Source organism: Somniosus microcephalus, chromosome 7 (assembly GCF_052327205.1).
Source record: "Somniosus microcephalus isolate GS21.2 chromosome 7, FLI_Smic_1.0, whole genome shotgun sequence".
NCBI classification, from domain to species: domain Eukaryota; kingdom Metazoa; phylum Chordata; class Chondrichthyes; order Squaliformes; family Somniosidae; genus Somniosus; species Somniosus microcephalus.
This window is the reverse complement of record NC_140993.1, coordinates 241150381-241175460: the sequence shown is the minus strand read 5'-3', so window position 1 is coordinate 241175460 and position 25080 is coordinate 241150381. Positions and strand designations below refer to the sequence as shown.

At 46.1% G+C, this 25080-nt stretch overlaps 1 protein-coding gene across 6 annotated transcripts in view; it reads right to left on the bottom strand.

The window, feature by feature from the left end:
• The window catches only part of LOC147115185 (V-type proton ATPase subunit C 1-A-like), a 233102-nt gene that overhangs the window by 141493 nt on the left and 66529 nt on the right, over nucleotides 1-25080 (bottom strand). For all 6 annotated transcript variants that reach the window (XM_085993512.1, XM_085993513.1, XM_085993515.1 and 3 more), the window contains 2 exons: nucleotides 23820-23871; nucleotides 22644-22775 (listed from right to left, as the gene is read on the bottom strand). The gene's annotated coding sequence lies outside the window, so the exon portion shown is untranslated. The remainder of the gene's footprint in view (nucleotides 1-22643; nucleotides 22776-23819; nucleotides 23872-25080) is intronic.

Here is a 25080-nt window from a genome sequence, read left to right as displayed (position 1 = left end):
CTGGCCTCAACTTGGTGTCTCCTCACAGCAGCTTGATTGAGATTGGCAATTCAGCAACGTAAGGCATCGAACCTGCCTTTCTGACTGCCCACTGCACCGCACCAGCATATCGGCACAAGTCAGCGCACTTAACTAAAGTTTACGACCCCATCTCAAACAAACAACAGCGCTATCTTAGCTGCTGCAAACAAATCCCATTGTACTTCAGAGGAAAGAAATATTCTTTTAAATACAATTAACTATTTTTTTCCCCCCAGGGAAATTCAATAACTCTCGCTCAGTGAAATAATTGGTTACTTTTCATAAAGCATTGCTCCCATGGTGCATTCTCTCTATATTTTTATTTTATCAGTTAGTATATTTAAAAATTTACAGGATATTGGAAATAGCTCCCCAAAGCAGAAAATACAGCAAAACCAAATATTTCTCCTTTGCTAATAGTTTGTGATCAGACTGACTTTAGAATCCTATTCCTAACAGAATTATCTTGCTTACCTTTCCTTTTCTCACATCATTCACATTGTAAGTTAACATTTTTATGGCAAAATAATTTTCATGCTCCATTGATCTTTCACAGATAATTTGTGTGCTTCTCACTCGGGCGGTGGGACAGAGCTGCGTTTTCCCACTTTCTATACCAGTGACAACTTCAAAGAGGTAATACCAAGTGAGCCACATTTTCTTAACACCATCCCAGAGATTTCACTCAAATGCCTTCTGAATCGGGATGAAATTGTACAGAATTTTATCTTCTTGGAAGTATTGCCTGAGGTTATTCCCATCCTTCAGGGGAAGAAATAAGTTGGGGAGAATCAATAGATTTCCCAGGGCTCTGGAAACGCGGTAGCTAAATGGAGATGGGGGCTGCCTGCTCAAACAGTTAAGGGCTTTTTAGAGCACTGTTTGTGAGCCAGGAGGACAAGGAGTGCGTTTCCTGTCCCCTCAAATAAATGTTCTGCTGATCGCAGCCTCTCCTTACTGCCGCGATCGGCCAACACACTCCCTGAGCCCGCGATCCTGAGCCTCTCTCCCTGTGATCTGCTGACACCCCCTCCCTCTAAACCCCTGATCTTTGCCTCCCTCCCTCCCTCCTCTCTGCCCCGCTCTGAGCCCCCACACCAATGTTCCCTGTAATTTAGTTTTTGGTGCGCGGTCCATTCAATATCTTACGCATGCACGGTTATTTCAATTGTAAAGCTTAAAAAGTCAGAATAAAAGCAACTTCTTCACTTCCTGGTTACCTGTCTGTGAGAATTCTGCATTGTGATTGCCTGCTTAGACAGCCTTTTGTGGGCACAGCAGATCGCAGTAGGGATTCCCCATTATACAGCACTGATCTCACTAATGCGTTGAAAAAGGTAAACACCTTGCCACAGAGATTGCGAGATCTTTGTGGGCAGTTTTCTTCGGAGCCAACAGCGAACGCCTTTGCTTCGCCGCTGACCGCAAATTCCGGGCCAATGATTACACCGTGAACACACTAGGGATCATTTTCACCTTCACCGCTCAAAGTGGTAAACTGGCAGTGAAAATCGGGCAGGTTCTTTTAGAGGCGGGCAATCCGCTCTGCCAGCTTACCACCCAAGTATGACGATGAAAATCACCCTACTTTAACTCTGTAATTGGGGCTGTGTTATTTAATTTTTTTTAATTTATACCTTCTAAAATCTATGATAGTCATTTGCTAATTAAATGTGGGCTATTTTTGATACGGATTCTTCAATCAGAGCACCATCACTTATTGCATTATTGTACTTACATGTGGAGCCTCCATTTTTTGAGACATACCTCAGGAAGAGGATGATGTTTTCAATTTCTGTGCCTACAGAAGTCGGCTGCTCCCGTTTATCAATGTTGTCCTCAGTGTCAGTGGCTGTGTTTCCGGTTTTTGCTTTCTTCCTGATTTTTCCAAAGAAGTTTGGGGATTTTTTAGGTTTGATTTTAGAAGTCGCTATACCCAATATCCTCACTTCCACAGCTAACAGAAGGCTGCCCCTGCAGTATGTCCCTTCCCCCAGCCCTTTGTTGAGGTTTTGCTACTCATCCTCCACTGTAAAGTTCTGACCAGAACCATTGAGGTTCACCCAGGAAGGGCCAAAGGTTGGAAGGAAACCTGTGGATACATTGCATCAGTCAACATAGCAAGACACCTTCATTAGAGTATCCTTACATTAAAGTACTGTGACATACCATAAGACAAACAGTATTTTGTTCTGTCACCAGATTACAGGCAGGGTTCATTAACCAGAAATGGATATTTTTACAGAAAGTTGGAGTTTTACAGAAGATTTTGGTAAATGCATTTGGGAACTTCTGCAAAATGAGATTAGTGGTGAAACAGCAGAAAGGGATGTCAGGCCAATTCAGCTGAGAAACACTGTGGGTACAAGAAGGTTTGCCCATTTTGGCATTCCAAGGTATTCTTCCCATAATATAGTAGTTGACCACTCCACCCTTCTCCAACATCTCTCCACTGTCGTCCAGCTGGGTGGGACTGCACTCACCTGGTTCCATTCTTATCTATCTAATCGTAGCCAGAGAATCACCTACAACGGCTTCTCTCCCTGCTGCTGCATTATTACCTCTGGTGTCCCCCAAGGATCTATCCTTGGCCCTCTTCTATTTCTCATCTACATGTTGCCACTTGGCGACATCATCCGAAAACACGGCGTCAGTTTCCACATGTACACTGACGACACCCAGCTCTATCTCACTAAAACTTCTCTCGACCCCTCCACAGTCTTTAAATTGTCAGACTGCTTGTCCGACATCCAGTTCTGGATCAGCAGAAATTTTCTTCAATTAAATATTGGGAAGACCGAAGCCATTGTTTTCAGTCCCCGCCACAAACTCCGTTCCCTAGCCACTGACTCCATCCCTCTCCCTAACATCTGTCTGAGGCTGAACCACACTGTTCGCAACTTTGGTGTCATATTTGACCCTGAAATCAGCTTCTGACCACATATCCGCAGCATAACTAAGACCGCCTATTTCCACCTCTGTAACATCGCCCATCTCCGCCCCACCTCAGCTCATCTGCTGCTGAAGCTCTCATCCATGCCTTAGTGTATAAATTAGAACAAAACCACCCATCCTGCAGTCTATCACCAACTCTGGGACCCTTGCAGACCCATGGTCCGTTGGGAACATAATCCCAGGGCAACATAAAATTGGTGGAGACCAGGTTCTCTGGGTCTCTGCCTCTATTTTGCGGCCTGCCTGCATCTGCCCACTGCGCCCCCCCCACCCCTGCCCCCGCCACCCATGGAACTGAGTGTTCAATGGGTCAATGATCAGGAAAATCAGCATTCTCATTTCTTTCAATTTTTCATGTCTCTCGCAAGTCTAACAGCTACAACCCCTTACATTTAAGAGCTCTACCCTTGTCTTTCTTCATCTGTCAACACTCTCACTTTCATTACCTCCTCTGACCTCAAGTGGAATTCCCACATCTCCTTTGCTAAAACTGTTTCCAAGAAGCTTGATATTATGCCAAATACTTCCTTGCCCCTCAACAATTCTTAACTTTCTGTGAAGTTGAAGTCCATCCAAGATTTGAATACTGCTCCCATATCAACACCTCTTGTACCCATCAGCAGAATACTGGTCGTCTGATCAGCAATCGCTCTTTCACTTCTACCCTCCAACTTCTCTCGATCTGCCACAATCTTTCTACATTTACTATGGTCACTGCACCACTACACTTACTTCTCTGTCTCCTTCTGACTCTAAATATGCTAGTCTACTTGCTCCTCCTTCTCTCTACACCTGCACCAAGTTGAAATCAAAACGGACTGTAGTGTTATTCTCTAACTGATTTTTAGCTGATCCTCAAAACTGCAGAACTCCTTACCACCCTCAGTCTTTCCCTCCCCCTACAACCTTCATACTGCTGGAACCCAAGCTTGCCATCACTTCCTGATTTACCCTGTCTTCTCTTTTACTAGTTTGAACTCCCTGCACGATGGACCTTTGCCCAGCACTTAGGTGTGTCAATAACAATAATAAACAAAACTCACCTAACTTCATCAATTGGCTCAGGTGTGTAGTTACGGAGTTTTCTTTGGATGTTTTACACAAATAGTTGCATACTGACGTTCAGATGGGTACGTTAGGAGGTGTCCTAAATTTTTAATATTTCCCCCTTATCTGATGCAAATATACCCCAATCTTCATTTTATAATGTGGCTATATTATACACAATGGATTAAATCTGGATTCCCTTTGTTAGTCAAGTTTTACAAGACTAAGTTAATCATTCCCAATTAACTGAATCCTACAGTTACATACAGATATATTGGCCTAGAAATTCAGTTTGGGGCGGCCAGCTCGCTCGCGCCCAGAAAGTACCGCTGCGCGCAGAGCCACTTGCGCCCGCCGGAAATTCAGTTTCAGCGCCCCAACTTGAATGCGGCCGCTATTCAAGGGTTTCGGCGCCCCCGCTTGGGGCGCTGAAACTGAATATCGGCGCGCTAGGTGCCGCAGCGCCACCCGCTGCGGAGCGGCAGGCTGCGGTACTGCAGGCCTTCCTCCCTCTTTTAAGGGGGAGGTGCCTGCAACAGCGAGATCGCCGCTCGCTAGTGCCGGCAAATGAGCCCGGCACCACGGAGAAGTGCCGGGCTCCCGGAAAACAGCCGGCAATGCCGCGGGGGGGGGGGGGCGGTGGAGGAGGCCGGGGAAGGAGGTGCGGGCAGGCGGCCGCCGAAAAAGCAGCCGACCGCACCTCCGCCTTAACTCGCCCCACTAACGCTACAGGACGGCCCCGTTTTCTGATCGCTGTTTGCGGCCGCTGCGGAAGAGGCGGCCGCAACTAAATATGGCGGTCGGGCCGGTAGCGGGGCGATAGCGGGGCACTGCGCACACCGATGACGTCATCGGTGGTGGCGCAGCGCTACTGGTTAACGCCGCCATTACCGCAGCGCTGAATATCGGCGAAAGCTCAGCAAGTGGCGCAAAAGCCCTCTTTGGGCGAAAACTGGGCGCAAAGCCTACTGAATTTCTAGCCCATTGACTCATATTACTGCCTCAGGGAGGCCTGATGAGCTTAGTTCTGCCACCATGCAACATGTGGGCGGGAGCTGGGAAATTGGGCATGGAATCCCTTTCACGGGATCTCCATCTGACCCACGTATGATGCAATCTCCTGGCGGGTCTTAAATGCTTTGCATAGAATGTGTTTAAAGACATTTAAATGCACAGTATTATACGGCATTTGTTTTTCCATCCACTATTTTTTGCCACCCCATTTATTTGGCCCCATATAAAACAGTTGCCAAAAATCAGTGGCTGGAAAAAGAACACAGAGACTGAAGAAGAATTTGTCCCCACACTCTATTACTTAACTTAATCCCTTTAATTCTGGTGCACGGCTCTTTAAGGGCTGATGAGATGCCAGATTTCCCACTGCCCCTTTGGCATACTCCCAATGCCAAGTGCTCACTTGAATATGAACTACGGGGAACTCCAAAAGATCTGCAGGGTCAACTCTTCATGAGTTGAAAATCTCATCGCATCTGGTCTCACTGCCATAGCTCTGGGACCGGAAAACATACTCTACTGCTGCAAGCCAAAGTTATCCAATACTTCTGTGTGCTCTAGCTGATCTGTTAATTCCAATAATCCATCATTCTGATTTTCTTTCATCCATTCTGTGTAATCTTGAGCTATTGTTATCTGTGATTTCCTGCAGTTTATTGCTCGATCATTCTTCTGCATCATGTCATGACCATCCCTGATTCACAGAGTGTAAATTTACTATTGACTTAGTTGTCAAGAGGATTAAATAAGCAGAAAACTAGCTGTAGCTCATAGATGCGTTCTATCAAGGTTCATTATCTCACTGCACCATATTGGATTAAATGTGGGATGTTCACCGGTAATTCATTAAACTAACTTTTCTCAGGCCATGGACAAACAGACTCCAACAAATGTAACCAGTATTTTTCCAAGCCCACTATCTATAACATGCATTAATTATTAAGTATGTATTACACAGAGAGATTATTTTACCTGTTGATCAACAAATGTTACGCATAATTTGGGATCAATTAAAACTTTGCTGATTTTTATCAGTTTGCCCATAATCCCAGAATTCATCTTGGGAAGTCACTCTGCCTTGTAAATCTTAATGCTCCAAAAAGACCAAAATCGTTCTGCTGGAATTCCTTTGGGAAGCATGAGGTTTCTGGAAGAAGAATTCATTGAAAGGCACCAAACACAACCTCAATAATGCTTAATAAGAAATGTAGGGCTGGATTTTCTCAATGGGGACGAGTTGGAGGCGGGACTGCTGCTTGTCGTGTCAATGTCAATGTCCCGCCTCCATCATCCTCTGACCAACCAAAGGGATTTTCCCCTGATTGACCTTGTTAAGCCTGCTCTGCAGGCTCAGCAGGCCAATTAGGGAGGAAGTCACTGACAGATCACGTCAACGTCTGACGTGCTATCTGTCAAGACTTCTTGAAAGAAGAAATGTCAGCGTTTGACAGCTCTGTGAAGCTGTCAAACACTGACATTCTCTTTAGTTTGATGAGTTCTTGTGTTCAGAACTCATCAAACCTTTCAACTTTGTCGATTTCAGATGGCTGTTGGTTCGGAGGATCCAACAGCCAGTCTGTGAAATCGACAAGGAGGATGTCGGGTCTCCCAATCCAGGGTGGATGAAGGCTGTAGGAAGAAAAGAAGGTACTTACCACTCCACACTTGCACCCATCACTCACTTCTACATCTTACTTCCAGGTGCCTCCGACCCCCGCAGACCTCCTTCACGTCTCCTCCAACCCGGCGGGGTTCTCCGATGTCGGGAAGCCTTCACCTGTGAAGGTAAAATGGCACTAATCCTTTTTTCTGCCTGTTAACTACCTGTTAACAGGCAATTAAAAGGATTTAATGCCTTTCCTGCCTCCAAGAGACAGGACCTGAAGCAGCACATCATCCCGCCTCTGGGCAAAAGGGCACAGAGGTGGGATGAGGGCAGGTTTGCCATCTGCCCCCACTTTCTGCTATTTTACCGGCAGTCCCGCCTCCATGCCCACCTCCTCGGGGCTTGGAAAATCCAGCCTGTAGACTCTGTTGTTCTGGGTTTTCTATGGCTTTTCCAATGAAATTATGCCAGACGGGTGGGAGAATCCGAGCAGAAATGTGACCCCATAAAGTCTGACAGAGTTTTTGCATAATGGTTTACAATGAGAAGAGGTCATTTGGTCCATTGAACTCATCCTACCAATTCATTAAGCAATCATACTATATTTCCCATCACGCTTTGTGACAGTCATGAGGTAAGTTAGTGGTGAACTGAATTTCAGAAGAAGTATTTATAACTAAAAAAAGTCACCCTCTGGAAAATTGTCGATGATGACACCTGCGTAACATGCATCACATCTTGTCACATAACAGGCAAAACTAAGAGATTTGTTAGCATATGTCACAGAGATTGTGATGATTGGCTCAATAAATGGATGCACATCAACTCACTCGTGTCTCGCATGTGACACAGATTTTTCTTTAGGTCGTCCATTACCCCATTTTATTTTCTGTGACTGCCCCTCACATGACAAACTGGTTCAATTGCATCTGTTCAGTCTGCTATTGGTGAACATATAGCCCATTAATTAAATTACTTGTACAGTATTAGTTGGGTGTAAAGAGGGACAGTCCAGGGTACAAACTCTAATATCTCAATTTTAGCATAAATGAATGAGGGCAAAATGTATTTTAATTTTCATATAAATTATGCAGATAAATCATCACTAAATATTCTTGATACGAGAAAATTTAAAATGCCTTGAATGGTTGCATTTAATACACTCCCCACTAAAAGAGTATTCCACATCCCCAAGCCTCTAATTAAAAACTAGGCAGTGAAGACTTTACATAGGTTTCTTTTAACAAATATAAAGCATGTTATTTGATACTAGAACCTATGAATTAATTTCAGTTAGCAAGCACTGCCTGTTAATTCCGATGACTTTTGAAGCCCAGATCAGACTCAATTTTTCTAATTAGTCAAGGACTATAAAAATATGTACCTCTCAATATAATTCGAATGAGCTGAACCCCTGAGCTTTCACTGTGTTCCCTTTCTGTGAGACAGCAGTGTCACACTTTACATAACCTCTACTTGTTGCTTCAATATCTTGGGGATCTGTTAAAACGGCCCATTTGTAATAAAACATGTGACCTGTGGGGGTGGGTGTCGGGGGTGGGAAGGAAGACTTGTTAAGGGCACTGGGGGCTGTAAATGAAAGGGTTAATGAGTGCTTTGTCATTCATTTTGGCAGTGGATTCCTCTGGAGTCACACTGCACCTGTCACATGAAGTAGTATCATTCACCAGATAAATGTGTTGTCATGTGTGCCCACAGTTCTCCCCCACTTATAATCACTGATATCAAGGAAAGATTATAAAACATTCAGAACTGAGGACATGAAAAGAACATTTTAATTGATTTTAGAGTGTGCCAATGTCTGCCAAAGTGATATCTCCCATATTTTAGTTATTTATCATCACTGTGAATGATGACTCCACGGGCCAGTGACATTGATTGCTCGCACACTGTAAACACACATGTGCTGGTACAGTTAATTTCGCCACAGGTTGCAGGCTGACTCGTAACAGTGCTTATGATCAGTATATCTGATGAATTCCCACCAGTTGCTTCATGGGGAACCTGGCTGGTGACAAACTGAACATCCTGGAACTGCAGTTGATGAACAAGTTATCTTCTCTCTAATTCTCACCCAGGAGTCTGTGAATGTGTCAGAATTATTAACGCTCAGAGCCTATACTCTCATAAGAACATAAGAAATAGGAGCAGGATTGACCATTCGAACCTGCTACGCCATTCAATAAGATCACGGCTTATCCTCAACCTCATCACCACTTTCCTGCACTATCCCAATATCCCTTGATTCCCTTAATATTCAAAAATCTACCGATCTCTGTCTTGAATATACTCAACGACTGAGCCTCCACAGCCCTCTGGGGTAGAGAATTCCAAAGATTCACCACCCTGTGAGTGAAGAAATTTCTCCTCATCTCAGTCCTAAATGGCCGACCCCTTATTTTGAGACTGTGACCCCTGGATCTAGACTCCCCAGCCAGGGAAACATCCTCCCTGCATCTACCCTGTCAAGCCCTATAAGAATTTTGTATGTTTCAATGAGATCACCTCTCATTCTTCTAAACTCTGGAGAATATAGGCCTAGCCTACTCAATCTGTCCTCATAGGACAATCCCCCCATTCCAGGAAGCCATGTACTACTCCCTAAAATTATGTGGCAGAGGAACATTAGTGTGGCTGTCCAGCTGTTGGAAATTGTTACCTCTTCCTCAACTAGCTGAAGTGAATAAAAGAAATTAAGTTACAAACAACTCATTGAGTCGTGCCCCCTTTGGGGCGCTGATTTTGCTGGGGAGCTACTTTTAGCGGCCCCGCGGCTAAAATTCACCAGTAGCACCCCAAGAGGGAAGCGGGTTGCTACTGGAAGCGCCCTGCCTCCCTCTTGGGGTGCTGTGAGTAAATATTGCAGCACATCACACCGCGGTACTGCAGGCCTTCCTCCCCTTCTTAAAGGGGAGGGGCCTAGTGCAGCGCGACCCGGGGCCCAGCTGGGCCACCAGGGAGCGGAGTGCCGGCAAAAGAGCCCGGCACTCAAGAGAAGTGCCGGGCTCATGGAGTGCAGCTGGCACTCCGCGGGGGTGCTGCAGAGGAGGCCAGGGACGGCAGAGGGGGCAGGTGCTGGCAGGCGGCCAGCAACAAAAATGGCCGCCTGGCACCTCTCCTTTAATGTGCGCCGCCCCGGCCGCAGGTAGGCCCCCCTGACCCCGTCGGACATAGCGTCCGGCGGTAAGTCAGGGGGCGCTACCGAAGATTGCGGCCAGGGTGTGAGCGGGGCGCTGTGCACAGCGATTATGTCATCGCCGGCGGCGCAGTGCCACAGGGCGCTAACGGTTACCGCCGTCGCTAACCTCCCGCTGAATTTTGTGGGAGGTGTTGGCGGCACTGCGCCCAGGCGCTAGTTAGGGCGCTAACGGGAGACGCAAAGCAACCGAATTTCTAGGCCATAGTATATTGCTCATCACAGCACCTTCCTTTGCATGAGCTTCTAGGTCTTATCTTCAGTGAACATTTCCTATGTCATTCATCTGTTTAGCTGACTGCATCTACCATAAAACATGATGGAATGGATCTATCATAAATCACGGAAGGGGTGTGAATAATTACACTATAGGATTGTGCTCAACAGGAAAGTCAAAAAGATTTATGAACAAAATAACTCAGATGGCTGATGAAAGCCTTATATTCTCACTTTGCTCATAGTCAGCTGGTGGAAAATGTATTTTTTTTTAAACTAGTTCATTTTCCGTGGTGTGCACATGAAGTTAAGATCTCATGAGGGCTTGAAGAGAAGCATGGGATAATTGGAGGAGAGGAAAGGGGGAAGAGGAAGTGGGGGAAGGGGGATAGAAGGGGAGAGGGAGAATTGGGGAGGAGGAGCACGAGAGGGTGCGTAAGGTGAGGAGGTGGGGGGTGGGGTAAGAAAGTGGAGGAGGGCCAGGGAAGGGGAGTAAGGGAAAAGGAGGGGAATGGGGAGAGGAGGCGAATGGGTACGGGAGGGAGCCAGGGGGAAATCAGGAAACTAGCTCAGCATAGGCTGGGGCAAGCTGGAAAAATATCTCAAGGGGAAAGCTGAAAATACTTTCAGTATGTGGGGGAGGGATTGCTTCAACAGGTGGAGGCCAGGAAAATATACTCAGAAACATGAGGGGTGGGTAAGGAAGAGTGCTGGGTGGGGGAGAGCCATGTTCATGCGAGGGTGGGGTGGAGAAGTGATGCTCAGCAGGTAGAAGGTACAAGGATTGGCATGGAAACCATGACCAGCAGGGCGAAGGGGGCAGCAGACAGCATGGGGGAAGGTCAGATATATTTTCAATTCACCTAAAGCTGCATTGCATACTAACTTTGTGTGGCTCTAAACTGAGAATATTCACAGCTCAGGTACTTCATGACTAATTGATGTCTCGATGATCAAATTTGCAAGGGACACAAATAATTTTCAGGGCAGGAGGGAAAGAACACTAATCATCGAAAGCGGAGAGTTTAGCAGACAAACTATCACGGGGAACATCATATTCTAAAAAAATCACCTCAAGTTGGCGATTTTGGTGACACATGGGGAGACAGGGTAACCAGGGCCAGGTGCAACCCATGCATCAGGGCGAGAGAGCTGTTGAGTATGTTCAAAACTGAGATAAAACTGAAAACAGAAAAATCCATAGATTTTTGGGCATTAAGGGACTCAAGGGATATGGGGATAGTGCAGGAAGGTGGAGTTGATGTGGAACATCAGCCATGATCTTATTGAATGGCGGAGCAGGCTCGAGTGGCCGAATGGGCTACTCCTGCTCCTATTTCTTATGTTCTTAAAAATTGACACAAAGAAGAAGCTATTAGGAGGGGTGACTAAAAACTTGGCCAAAGAGGTAGGTTTTAAGGAGCGTCTTAAAGGAGGAGAAAGAGGTCGCGAGGTGTAGGGAGGGAAATCCAAAGCTTAGGGTCTAGACAGTTTAAGACCTTCCACCAATTGTGGAGCGAAGAGGATGGGGGATGCAAAAGAGGTCAGAGTTGGAGGAACCCTGAGTACTTGGAGGGTTGAAGGGCTGGAGGAGGTTACAGAGATAGGGAGGGGGCGAGGCTATGGAGGGATTTGAACACAAGCGCGAGAATTTGAGGCATTGCCGGACCAGGAGCCAATGTAGGTCAGTGAGCACAGAGGTAATATGAGAATGGGATTTGGTGCGAGTCAGGTTATGAGCAGCAGAGTTTTGGATGAGCTCAAGTTTATGAAGGGTGAAAGGTGGGAGGTCAGCCAGGAGAACATTGGAACAGTTGAGTCTGGAGGTAGCCAAAGCAAGAATAAGGGTGTAACTTAAATACATTTCCTGCATGGTTTGAGGCTACTTTGTCGGAATTAAATCTGTACCTTAGCGACAACATAACCTTCGATAACGCAGTGGCCCAGTAATTCGATTGCACGCGAAAACAGGCCCGCAGGGAGCTGTACCCGCCTGATCACATGTGAAATTGATACTGGGACCTCATTAAAATGGTGTGGAGATGCCGGAGTTGGACTGGGGTGGACAAATGTAAGAAATCACACAACACCAGGTTATAGTCCAACAGCTTTATTTGAAATCACAAGCTTTCGGAGCGCTGCTCCTTCTTCAGGTGAAGTGGAGAAATGCATAAAGACACAGCTTATATAGTCAGAGAATCATGTCAGATGTTTACAGGTAACCTTTCCAACTGCCATTTATCACACCTCGGCAGAGAGATAATCACAGCAGTCAAAGGTGTGAATGGTGTCCAAACAGGTCAGTCAGGGAAACATTACATCAAAGAACAATGAGGTGGGGCCACAAGGGGTCAAATATTGCAGATGCTGGGGTCTGTATGAAAAACAAAAAAAGACAAAAAACATTTTTTTTGGCTGGAAATCACAGCAGGTCTGGCCGCATCTGTGTAGAGAGAACAAGCCAATGTCGACTCGAGTCTGGATGACCCTGCATCAGGTGGGGTTACATGTAGCGTGACATGAACCCAAGATCTCGGTTAAGGCCGTCCTCATGGGTGCGGAACTTGGCTATCGGTTTCTGCTCGACGATTTTGCGTTGTCGTGTGTCTCGAAGGCCACCTTCGAGAATGCTCAAGCTGTCAGAAGATGCATCAATGCCAGATTCATCAGCCACACTCACAAGACAGTCCAGAATGTCACCCGAGCACAACGCAACGCCATCCACGCTCTCAAGACCAACTGCAACATCGTCATCAAACCAGCAGACAAAGGAGGTGCCATCGTCATACAGAACAGAACGGACTATTGCAAAGAAGTATACTGACAACTGGACAACCAGGAACACTACAGACAGTTACCCGCAGATCCGACCAAAGAACACACCCGCCAACTCAACAGACTGATCAAAACCTTCGATCCAGACCTTCAAAGCATCCTACATGCTCTCATCCCACGTACTCCCCGCGTGGGTGACTTCTACTGCCTCCCAAAGATACACAAAGCCAACACACCTGGACGTCCTATCGCATCAGGCAACGGAACCCTGTGTGAGAACCTCTCTGGATATGTCGAGGGCATCCTGAAACCCATCGTACAGGGAACCCCCAGCTTCTGTCGCGACACTACAGACTTCTTACAGAAGCTCAGCACCCACGGACCAGTTGAACCAGGAACACTCCTCGCCACGATGGACGTCTCGGCACTCTACACCAGTATCCCCCACGATGACGGCATCGCTGCGACAGCCTCAGTACTCAACACCAACAACAGCCAATCTCCAGATGCCATCCTACAACTCATCCGCTTCATCCTTGGCCACAATGTCTTCACCTTCGACAACCAGTTCTTTACCCAAACACACGGAACAGCCATGGGGACCAAATTCGCACCCCAATACGCAAACATCTTCATGCACAAGTTCGAGCAAGACTTCTTCGCTGCACAGGATCTCCAACCAACGCTATACACCAGATACATCGACGACATTTTCTTCCTATGGACCCACGGCGAAGAATCACTGAAAAGACTACACGATAACATCAACAAGTTCCATCCCACCATCAAACTCACCATGGACTACTCCTCAGAATCAGTCTCATTCCTGGACACACGAATCTCCATCAAAGACGGACACCTCAGCACTTCACTCTACCGCAAGCCCACGGACAACCTCACGATGCTTCACTTCTCCAGCTTCCACCCTAACCACGTTAAAGAAGCCATCCCCTATGGACAAGCCCTGCGAATACACAGGATCTGCTCAGACGAGGAGGAACGCGATGGACACCTACAGACACTGAAAGACGCCCTTGTAAGAACGGGATATGGTGCTCGACTCATCGATCGACAGTTCCGACGGGCCACAGCGAAAAATCGCATAGACCTCCTCAGAAGACAAACACGGGACACAACCAACAGAGTACCCTTCGTCGTCCAGTACTTCCCCGGAGTGGAGAAACTACGCCATGTTCTTCGCAGCCTTCAACATGTCATCGATGACGACGAACACCTCGCTAAGGCCATCCCCACGCCTCCACTACTCGCTTTCAAACAGCCGCCTAACCTCAAACAGACCATCGTTCGCAGCAAATTACCCAGCTTCCAGGAGAACAGCGACCACGACACCACACAACCCTGCCACAGCAACCTCTGCAAGACATGCCAGATCATCAACACAGATACCATCATCACACGTGAGGACACCACCCACCAGGTACATGGTACATACTCATGTGACTCGGCCAACGTTGTCTACCTCATACGTTGCAGGAAAGGATGCCCCGGAGCATGGTACATCGGCGAGACCATGCAGACACTGCGACAACGGATGAATGGACACCGCGCAACAATCACCAGGCAGGAGTGTTCCCTCCCAGTCGGGGAACACTTCAGCAGTCAAGGACATTCAGCCTCCGATCTTCGGGTAAGCATTCTCCAAGGTGGCCTTCGAGACACACGACAACGCAAAATCGTCGAGCAGAAACTGATAGCCAAGTTCCGCACCCATGAGGACGGCCTTAACCGAGATCTTGGGTTCATGTCACGCTACATGTAACCCCACCTGATGCAGGGTCATCCAGACTCGAGTCGACATTGGCTTGTTCTCTCTACACAGATGCGGCTGGACCTGCTGTGATTTCCAGCCAAAAAAAATGTTTTTTGTCTGTTTTTTTGTTTTTCATACAGACCCCAGCATCTGCAATATTTGACCCCTTGTGACCCCACCTCATTGTTCTTTGATGTAATGTTTCCCTGACTGACCTGTTTGGACACCATTCACACCTTTGACTGCTGTGATTATCTCTCTGCCGAGGTGTGATAAATGGCAGTTGGAAAGGTTACCTGTAAACATCTGACATGATTCTCTGACTATATAAGCTGTGTCTTTATGCATTTCTCCACTTCACCTGAAGAAGGAGCAGTGCTGTGATTTCAAATAAAGCTGTTGGACTATAACCTGGTGTTGTGTGATTTCTTACACTCATTAAAATGATTCAGGCATTCACCATATCACGTAAAATTATAATGACACAACGCAGGAAACAAGCCTTATTATTCACAGGATCTGACGTTCATGGCAGTTCAGACGACATACACTTACCCGGCTGATTGTAAATAGTTGCCACATCTATCTTGAATATTCCTATCAGAGTTTTCTTAAAAGGGATTTTGTTGGTACTGAATACCTATGTGATACAACGGAGGAGAAGCATCATCCACAAATTCCCTTTTGAAAGTTATTATTGAATCTGCTTCCACCACCCTTTCAGGCAGTGCATTCCAGATCACAACAACTCGCTGGGTAAAACAATGTTTCCTCATGTCGCATCTGGTTCTTTTGCCAATTACCTTCCATCTGTGTTCTCTGGTTACCAACCCTTCTGCCACTGGAAACAGTTTCTCCTTATTAAAACCTCTCATGATTTTGAACACCTCTATCAAATCTCCTCTCAACCTTCTCTGCTCTAAGGAGAACCACCTCAGATTCTCCAGTCTATCCACGTAACTGAAGTCTTTCATCCCTGGTACCATTCCAGTAAATCTCTTCTGCACCTTCTCGAAGGCCTTGACATCCTTCCTAAAGTGCGGTGCCCAGAATTGGCCACAATACTCCAGTTGAGGCCTAACCAGTGATTTATAAAGGTTTGGCATAACTTCCTTGCTTTTGTACTCTTGCTTCTATTAATAAAGCCAAGGATCCCATATGTCTTTTTAACAGCCTTCTCAACTTGTCCTGCCACCTTCAAAGACTTGTACGTACACCCCCAGCTCTCTCTGTTCCTGCACCCCCTTTAAAATTGTATTATTTAGTTTATATTGCCTCTCCTCATTCTTCCGACCAAATTGAATCACTTCACACTTCTTTACGTTAAATTTCATCTGCCACGTGTCTGCCCATTTCACCAGTCTATCTATGTCCTCCTGAAGTCTGTTACTATCCTCCTCACTGTTTACTGCATTTCTGAGTTTTGTGTCATCTGCAAACTTTGAAATTATGCTCTGTATACCCAAGTCCAGGTCATTAATATATATATCAAAAAGAGCAGTGATCCTAATACCAACCCCTGGGGGCCACCACTGTATACTTCCCTCCAATCTGAAAAACAACTGTTCACCACTACTCTCTGCTTTCTCTCCCATGCCCGATTTTGTATTCATGCTGCCACTCTCCCTTTAATTCCATGGGCTTTAATTTGGCTAACAAGATATGATGTGATATTTTATCAAACGCCTTTTGAAAGACCATGTACACAACATCAACCGTACTACCCTCATCAACCCTCTCCTTTACTTCATCAAAGAACTCAATCAGGTTAGTCAAACATGATTTTTATTTAATATAATAAATTCATGCTGAGTCTCATTTATTAACTCATACTTTTCCAAGCGACGATAAATTTTGTCCCAGATTATTGTCTCTAAAAGTTTCCGACGTTCGGCTGACTGGCCTGTAGTTACCGGGTTTATCCCCCTCCCCTATTTTGAACAGGGGTGTAACATTTGTAATCCTCCAGTCCTCTAGCACCAGCCCCATATCTAAGGAGGATTGGAAGGTTGTGGCCAGAGCCTCTGCAATTTCCACACTTACTCCCCTTGTAACCTAGGATGCATTCCATCCTGGCTATCCAATATCACTACTATCTCCTCCTTTACTGCTACATTGGCAGCTTCCTCTTCTCTAGTGAAGCCATACAAGAAGATCTCCTCCATAACCAGCCCCACCCTTCCTTTGTCTACCCTATTACTATTTATAAGTTTATAAAAGACTTTTGGGTTCCCTTTTAGGTTAGCTGCTAATCTGTTCTTATATTCTCTTTTTGCTCCTCTCATTCTCTTTTTTTGGATCTCCTTTGTACTTCTTGGAACAAAAGCTGCTACCATGGTGACATCTGTGAATTCAGAAGGAGAGCTGGTTTTGGATTGCTCAGTAAAATCAAAGATAGTGGCAGAATGCGAGAACTAATCAGATATTTCAACAAAAGGACTGCCTGGTTGGGGATATGTTGAAAATCGTAAAATGATTAATTGTTAAGAAAAAAAATACACAGCGAATTCATACTTGGTGAGGGTACCTTCAAGCTGTGAACTGCACCGTAAAGAGCATGATCTTGTGAGTCAGCCTCGGTGCATAAAGGGGTAAAACTTTGTTGGCCCTCTCATTAATATATGCCTGTTTTAGCCAGCCATCTCAGATGCCTGAAAATCACCTGAGGCCAATATGGCATTAGACATTTCTCAGGCACCCTTGGGGTGCAAGGCATAGCCTTACAAAATTGGTAATTTTCCCACATTACAACAGTGACTACACTTCAAAAATACACCATTGGCTGTAAAGCGCTTTGAGATGTCCGGTGGTCATGAAAGGCGCTATATAAATGCAAGTCTTTCTTTTCTTTTTGTCCCACATTTTTCATCTGGAAAACAGGTGCAACGATGGCCAATTTCTACCCCAAATGTTGTAAGCCTGATGTGTACCAAACAGAACTCTAAATCTCAGGTGACCCGAATTGAAGCTCATTTGCTGAATGGTCCCTACGTTGTCCTGCTTCCACTTGGCGACAGCAGGTGCTATGGTTTCCCTCTAAAATACGGAGTCCCACTCCACGTCTTCACCAATCTACATCTTACGCCGTGCATTTCCACTCCATGTTTTGGAGGAAGCGGCAGCGCTCCAGCTGCGAACATGCTGGGGCTGAAACTCCCCGAGGATTCTCCTGCCTTGTTCGCAATAACTTCGGCGGAAGGAGCCACGTAAATCCTGGAAAAAATACAAGGTAAACAGCGGATGAGCGGGAGAACCCTGGCGGAGATCCACCCCCATTGAATCTACTTAACCAGCGGAAATCTACCAATTTGAGGGCGGTGCCGGAATCAGGCACGAGTGATCGCCATGCGCTTCATGAGCCACATTGGAATCTGGCGGCTTTGTCAGTTCTAATCCCGTTCTGAGCCATAATTCAGTAGGTCTTGGAAACAGAACAGACGACTCAAGTGGAATTCACTGCTCTGTATTATAGGTTTTGTGCCAAATTTATGCCACTCTGTGACATACATTTGGTGTGAAGTTCTTATTACAAGAATAAGCTAAATCAATATAATGCTGATTCTACCCATGTTGTGTATAAACAGTTTCACCTCTGCTAACGAATATGAATAACTGCCGTATAGGCCAACATTTTGAACGGCAGTTTCCAAACAAATGCTCATCCCCGGGTTCTAGCTGGCAAGCCAGCAACTCCAATCAGATAATGGGGATTATTTTGGCCAAAGGATGAAAACAGGTGTAGGAACGTGGGTTCCTAACTAAAAGACTGAGTTCTGCTCAGGCAATCAAACAAAATGAACTTTAATGAAATAAATAGGTTTAAACAAGAAACTGCAGGATAACATCGAATGTAGGTCTGCTCTCTTCAGAGGCTCCACGAGGACTGCCTAGGGCGGTCCCGGGCTGACGTCATGACGTTCTTCCCGCCAGTGGGGGATCACGTGATGAACGGCGTGACGTCATCACGTTTTAACTGCGCTGTTAAAGTAACCACGCTCTGTACAGTTAAACAGCATAAATAAAGATACAGACTCAGGCTGTAGCTAACATGTTGTTAAAGGAATTATATACAAACGATCTGAATCCTTTGGTGGCTCCGCCACACAGGCACTAAATGGGTGGAGTGCTAATAAGAAACGTCGGTTTGAAATTCCGGATTTAGCATGCAATTTTTGGGCTAATTGATGATTACTATGATTTGAATGTGCCTGCAGGTATTAACCAGAAACCTACAGGTTTAGCTCTCAAATGCGGATTAGAAGCAATTTTCATGGAGCTGGAAATGTAGCCTGCACTCACCCACTTCCACTGAAGGTGTGGAGCGAGACGTCTGAGAGTGGAAGGATGTCGCAAGGAGCAAGACAGAGGGCGGCCAAGTTCTCCGATGTGGCACTGGAGGTCCTGGTGGAGGAGGTAGCGAGGAGGAGGGATGTCCTCAACCCGCATGGGGGAAGGAGGCCACAGAGGCAGCTGATGCGCCGCTTGTGGGAAGAGATCGCCTGGGCGGTCACAGCCAGGAGCTCTGGCCCCAGGACATGGCTCCAGTGCCACAAGAAATGTAATGATTTGACACGAGCGGTCAAGGTAAAATCCCATCTCACAAACGCACTTCTCAATAACTGCACCACCAACATCACAACACACTGCATCCACCATCTAACTATACACTGACATTCACACACCACACACTATTGTGTCCTTCACAGGCACTACTCACACCTCAGACACATCTCCACAGCTATTCAACTGTGCAAGGCATCACACACACAAATACCCCTGCCAATACACTCATTAACAATCATCACTCTTTCTCATCCAGAAAAAATTAGCACATAACAGGCGGCAGCAGGACCTGACCGGGGGAAGGGCAGCACGAATTCATGATGTCACTCCATTGAGGAGGCAGTGCTGGCAGTGATCGGGAAGCGAGTAGCAGACTCTGTGGCCAGAGGCAGAGCCTGGGGCATCCCGCATAGAGTAATGTAGCCACTACAGCTTCCTTGCAGATGCTGAACTATTCCTGATCCCTAATCACCCAAAGCTGTCCTCACTCCTAAGCTCCATATGGTCTCATCACACACACCCTCCTATAGTGGCCACATGTGATGCTCCCTAACCCTTCCAGCTTTATCACTGCAGGCTCCCAGGAGCAAGATGCACTTCGCCCCATGGAGCAGGTTCAGCAAGAGCACCAGCCACCTCGCCCCCTGGAGGAAGTGGAGGAAGATGGGGAGGAGGAGGAGACCGAGGATGAATGCATTGCGTCAATGGCTACCACTGTCGCAGGCACCAGCTCAGAGACTGGCACCACACGCAAGTTAGAGGCTAGCTTAGCAGAGGGATCTTCACAGTGGAATGCACCGGGCACTAGCAGACAGTAGCCATGCCAAGTAGAAGGGACACCACAGGTGTCACCTTTCCAGGGGGGCAAGGTCACATATTAGATCTGCTGCAGAGGAGACAGATTAAGACCCCGCAGGGCCAAGCTTCAGAAGAAGGATGATGGGTGTGACAAACCAAATGCTTGGTGCAATGGACAACCTGCTTGAAAGCCTACAGGTCGTGGCTAGATGGATGGAGGAGTCCGTTTCCACCTTGGTCCATGCTTGGATGCAGAGCCTGGAACCCATCCTCTCCAGTGTGGAGAGGCTTGTGACTTCCAGCCAGCGACCGGTGGAGCCCGACGTCTTGCAGTCTCTTATGACTGAAGTTGCAGCTTTCACTGCAGTCATTGCAGCCTGCATGGAGCGGCAAACTGCTGCAATAGAAGCTCGGGCAGCTGCCATGGTGGCTCTGGGCTCCTGGGTTGAAAGGGGCTTGCGGGGTGTCTTGGCTGCCCAGAGATCTGTCCTCCAGATCATCACTGGGCGGGGCTGAACAGATGCCCTGAGGTAGTGGTGTGGGAATCATGGAGCAGGAACCTACTGGCCTCTCTCCGGATGGCAGCATTGCTGCTCCCTCCCACGCCACTGCACCATTGCCCTTGCCGTTGCCTGTCAGCCAGACGGCCCTGACTGCTGAAGTCCATGCTGAGATGGTGCAGTCTGAGGCTGGGCCATCACGGCCCACAGCCACTCGAGGGCAACCCAGGAGAACATCTGAACTGCCCTCTTCAGACTCTCAGCAGCCATCCACCTCACCAGCAGCTTCCACTGGGGTTGCACCGTAGAAGCACCAGAGTAGGTGAGGGCACTTGTAGATAGCCACCAAGGGTAAGCACCAGGGTGCATCATTGAATATTTGTAAGTGATGTTGGTTCTGTCATTTGTTTCTGATGTATATAAACAGTGATGATGGTAATTGGGTAGTGGTGGAATCGGTGGTCTTTTTTATTGTGATCTGCATGGGGAAGGGGCTGAAAGGATTGAGTGCAGATGTTGGACTGCCTCTGGTCTTTTCTGGCAATAGGGAATGATATGTAGTCATTCCTCAGAGCATATAGAGCCTTACTGACCTCCCTTATGCAGAAGTGCACAGAGGACTGTGAGATGTGACTTATATCACATATGGCAGCCTGGAAGGTTCCAGTAGCATAAAAGTTAAATGCTACTGGAGCTGCCTTGACTGCCACAGGCAATGCCGTCCTCGCTGTGCTGCAACGTCTGAGCCTTCCTTCCACGAGGCCACAGATCTCTGTAATGCCCTCCTAAGTAAAGTGCAGCCTCCCACAGTCAAAATGGTCTGCTGTTAATCACTGTCTAGGCTCACAATTCAACAATGGCCATTTGAGCAAGGTTGCCAGAGGGTTGACAGTGCCCGTATAACAGGATCTCAGCTTAAGATGGGAGGAAAACTGGGGGAAAATACAGGTGGTGGCCAGGAAATTGGTCTTGCACTGGAAACCGGTGCAAAGTGGGCGGTGCTCACTGGAATTTGTGCCTTGGATCTCATCTACATAATACAACAAAAGCCAATTGGATGTCCTGATTCGGCTCGTTTTTCAGGGCTCTGGAAGTTCATAGGTAAGTCCTGTGGGGGAGACAAATGGGAGGAGGTGCGAGCACGGACTGGCAGCAGCCGAAGTATTCTGCTCCTCCTGACTCCACATTAAGGTAAGTAAAAAAAACTTACATGTTCTTCAGTGGCTTCCATCAGTCCCTTTAATGACCTCTGGTTAGGCTGCTGCAGTCTGGAAACACTGAGTGAAGCTTGCACGGTGCATGCTGTGGAAATTGACATTATACTTAGCATGCTGGGTAGAATAAAATGGCCAAGTAAAAGAACAAACTTGCTTAGGTTGTAGCTAAAGCAAGAAAAAGTAGATATGTCACAACGTGTCCAGGACCAAGAGATCTCTCATAATACCCACCCACATTGAGGATGTGATAACAGCTATAATTGACTCACTAGCACAAGGGAGGCATAAGGCTATAGAATAGATAAACTATGAATGATTGTCGCTAGACAAAGAAGCAAAACTATTGAGTAAGCCAATCATCTTGGTAACAAGATGATCAGACATGAGTAAGTAAATCATCTTGGTAACAAGATTCAGACAGAACCTCCTGACAGAATATATGATTAACTAACCTTGTCTGGAGATATTTCTGTCCTGCTGACCTTTTGATTGTCCTTGTGCAAACTAAAATGATACAATACCATTACACGTGATTTATGGAACGCTTGCTTGTTTGAGTGTATAAATATGCTGCATTCGTTGATGTCCTTGAGAGATGTTGGCCTAGCCTTTGTCCAGGCAGCTCTCTCCTTGTGCAAGTAAAAATTAAACTAACAATCTGACGGTACTGCTTGTGTTTTAGAGTCTTACTCGGAGTCGAGATTTCGACAATGCACTGCCCAGTTCTTGTTGAATTTGCCATCAGGGTCTTAAAACAACCATTCGGTCCTTGATTAGCATATTAAAGAGCCTATCACCTGTTTCAGGTGGACACAGCGGGCACCTGGACGTCTCTGGCTGTCATATTGGCTGCCGTTGCACTTTATGGGAGGATGAGTCGCAGGGAGATGGCGAGGACCAGAATTAGTTATGCATTACTACAGCAAGATTATTTAGTAGTTACCTCATTGAAGGATGGACAGTTAGTCGATTTCTGTGTCGATGTCAGCTTCCTCTTACCATCAATTTCTACTTGCACCACTGGATCAATCTCCACTCTAGCCAATTGGCAGGCTTCATATACAGTTAGAATGATCTTCACAAAACAGGGAACAAGATGGATTTGAGGAGCAATAGATAATGATGCCTTCGAGCTATTGTTTAAATATAACTATTGTGGAATGACTATGCTGTTTATTTGCAGGCAGCTACAGAACATAAGAAAGCAAGCAGTGAGAAAAGGCCATCCACCCCTCAATATCCCACAGTTTTCCTCCAAGATCATTCTTTAGAACCGCCAGTCACTACACATCAATGGCGTGCTGCACACTCCATGTTGAATCTGGAGAAGCTCTGCAGTCTTGCTGCTGATTCGCAGGGCTGCAGAGGATTGGGCAGCAGAGGGAACATTTACTCATTGCCGGCACTACAAGATACCCTCTACTGCTGCCAATCTCGGAACAAAACTAAATACATTCTTATAAAAGGTGGACTCAAACGAGAGCAGGTCGTACCAGTGGCCAATGCAAGCCAAACTCATTTGAGGTGATTTCAGGGGAGTGTTATTCTATTGCCAGCTAAATATCCTGATATCAAAATACCCAACACCCACTACATCAGTTTGTATAAGTATAGCAAGAAATCCAGTGGGGTAAAGTTTTGCTTCAGTGTCCCCAGTGCAGAGCTTTGTGTGCTGGCATCTAGATCAGAAAATTGGGGCTTGTACTGCTCATGATGCTGCAATAAGCGCTCCTGAGGTGTGAAACTCTGCATCGGGGCACTGAAGAAGCAAATTTTCACCATTGTGCTAATGCAGAATCTTTCAAATGCCATGTAAGCACAACGCAGGCTGCACCAATACACAAGGCAGTGCAAAACACTCAAAAATAAAATTCAAATTTTGAAATGTCACCAGAAAGTGGGGAAATTTCCACTCTTCAAAGCTTAGGTAACAGATTTATTTACCAAAACAAAATAAAAAGTCCGTCTTTAAAAATATTGGTGGTTGCACAGGATTTAAATCACGCTTCCCCGATAAATGTGATCTTGTCATTGAGGAGGTGTGGGCGCTACCAGCCTAACCTAACCCTTCAACTACTTCATTGTCCAACATCACTTCAGACATGAGGCTGTGTGTTACCTGTTGAGGTTGGAAGATACTTTGGTCTCTGTTTGACGCAATCTTTAATCATCTGGAGAGAAAAAGACAGAAGACAAATCTCTGTAAATTCAGTTTACATTACTGGTAAATTTTCTCGTCTTGGAACTAAACTTAATTATTTTGTGTAAGTGCTGCTTGAATTAAACTACAGTAAAAAGCTGATTTCCACCTTTAACAGCAGTGGTATTACAGTACTCATAATCTGAGGACACGCACCTGAGAGTAAGACTACAGGATGCTGTCAACATTTATAGTGATTTATAGCATTTATGGAGAAAATACAAACTCTTCAAGACATTTGGAACTGAAACAGATCCTGTATTTGGGTCTGTTATCCAGAATTGCATTCTTTATTGATAAGCTATGCAAAAGAGGGTGGTTTTCCTTATTTTTGCAGTTTTCTATTTGAATGTGCCCACAATTCAAAATTATGAGAGGTTTTGACAGAGTAGATAAGGAGAAACTGTTTCCACTGGCAGGAGGGTTGGTAGCCAGAGGAAACAGATTTAAGATAATTGGCAAAATAACCAGAGGGGAGATGAGAACTTTTATGTACCAAGTTGTTATGATCTGGTGCACTGCCTGAAAGCTTGTTGGAAGCCAATTCAATAGTAACATTAAAAAGGGAATTGGTATATACCTGAAAAGGAAAAACTTGCAGCACTGCGGGGAAAGAGTGGGACTAATTGGATAGCTCTTTCAAAGAGCTGGCACAGGCACGATGAGCCGAATGGTCTCCTTCTGTGCTGTATCATTCTATGATGTTATAATTGATTAATCTCTTAGCACTAACTGTATATTCCCATTTGCAGGCCTCTCTCACACATTTTGGTACGACGTGCTACATGCAGTGTCAGCAGGTTGGACCTGCAGGTGAAGTTAGGAAGGGTCAGACAGTAACACGTAAGAAATGGCAGCACTGTCTCTGGCTGGAAATCACATCAGAGAACGCGAGGACTGTGCTCTCATGTAACGCCTGCTGAAAGGCTCAGTGGGTTCCAGGATTAAAGCAGCGGTATGAAAGAAGGAAGAAAAAAATGAGAGAAAGAAAGAAAATCCTGACTGGTACTCTTTCCACGTACCTGTGCCTGTGTTTTATTATGCAAATGAAAAATTAGCTATAAAGGTGTCATTAAAAATAACAAATTTAAACTGCTTGATTTCTTTAACTTGAGATCTGCTCCATCCACGTCTTGGGGAACGGTTAAACACCAATTAACCCTCATGTATAATTCCCTTG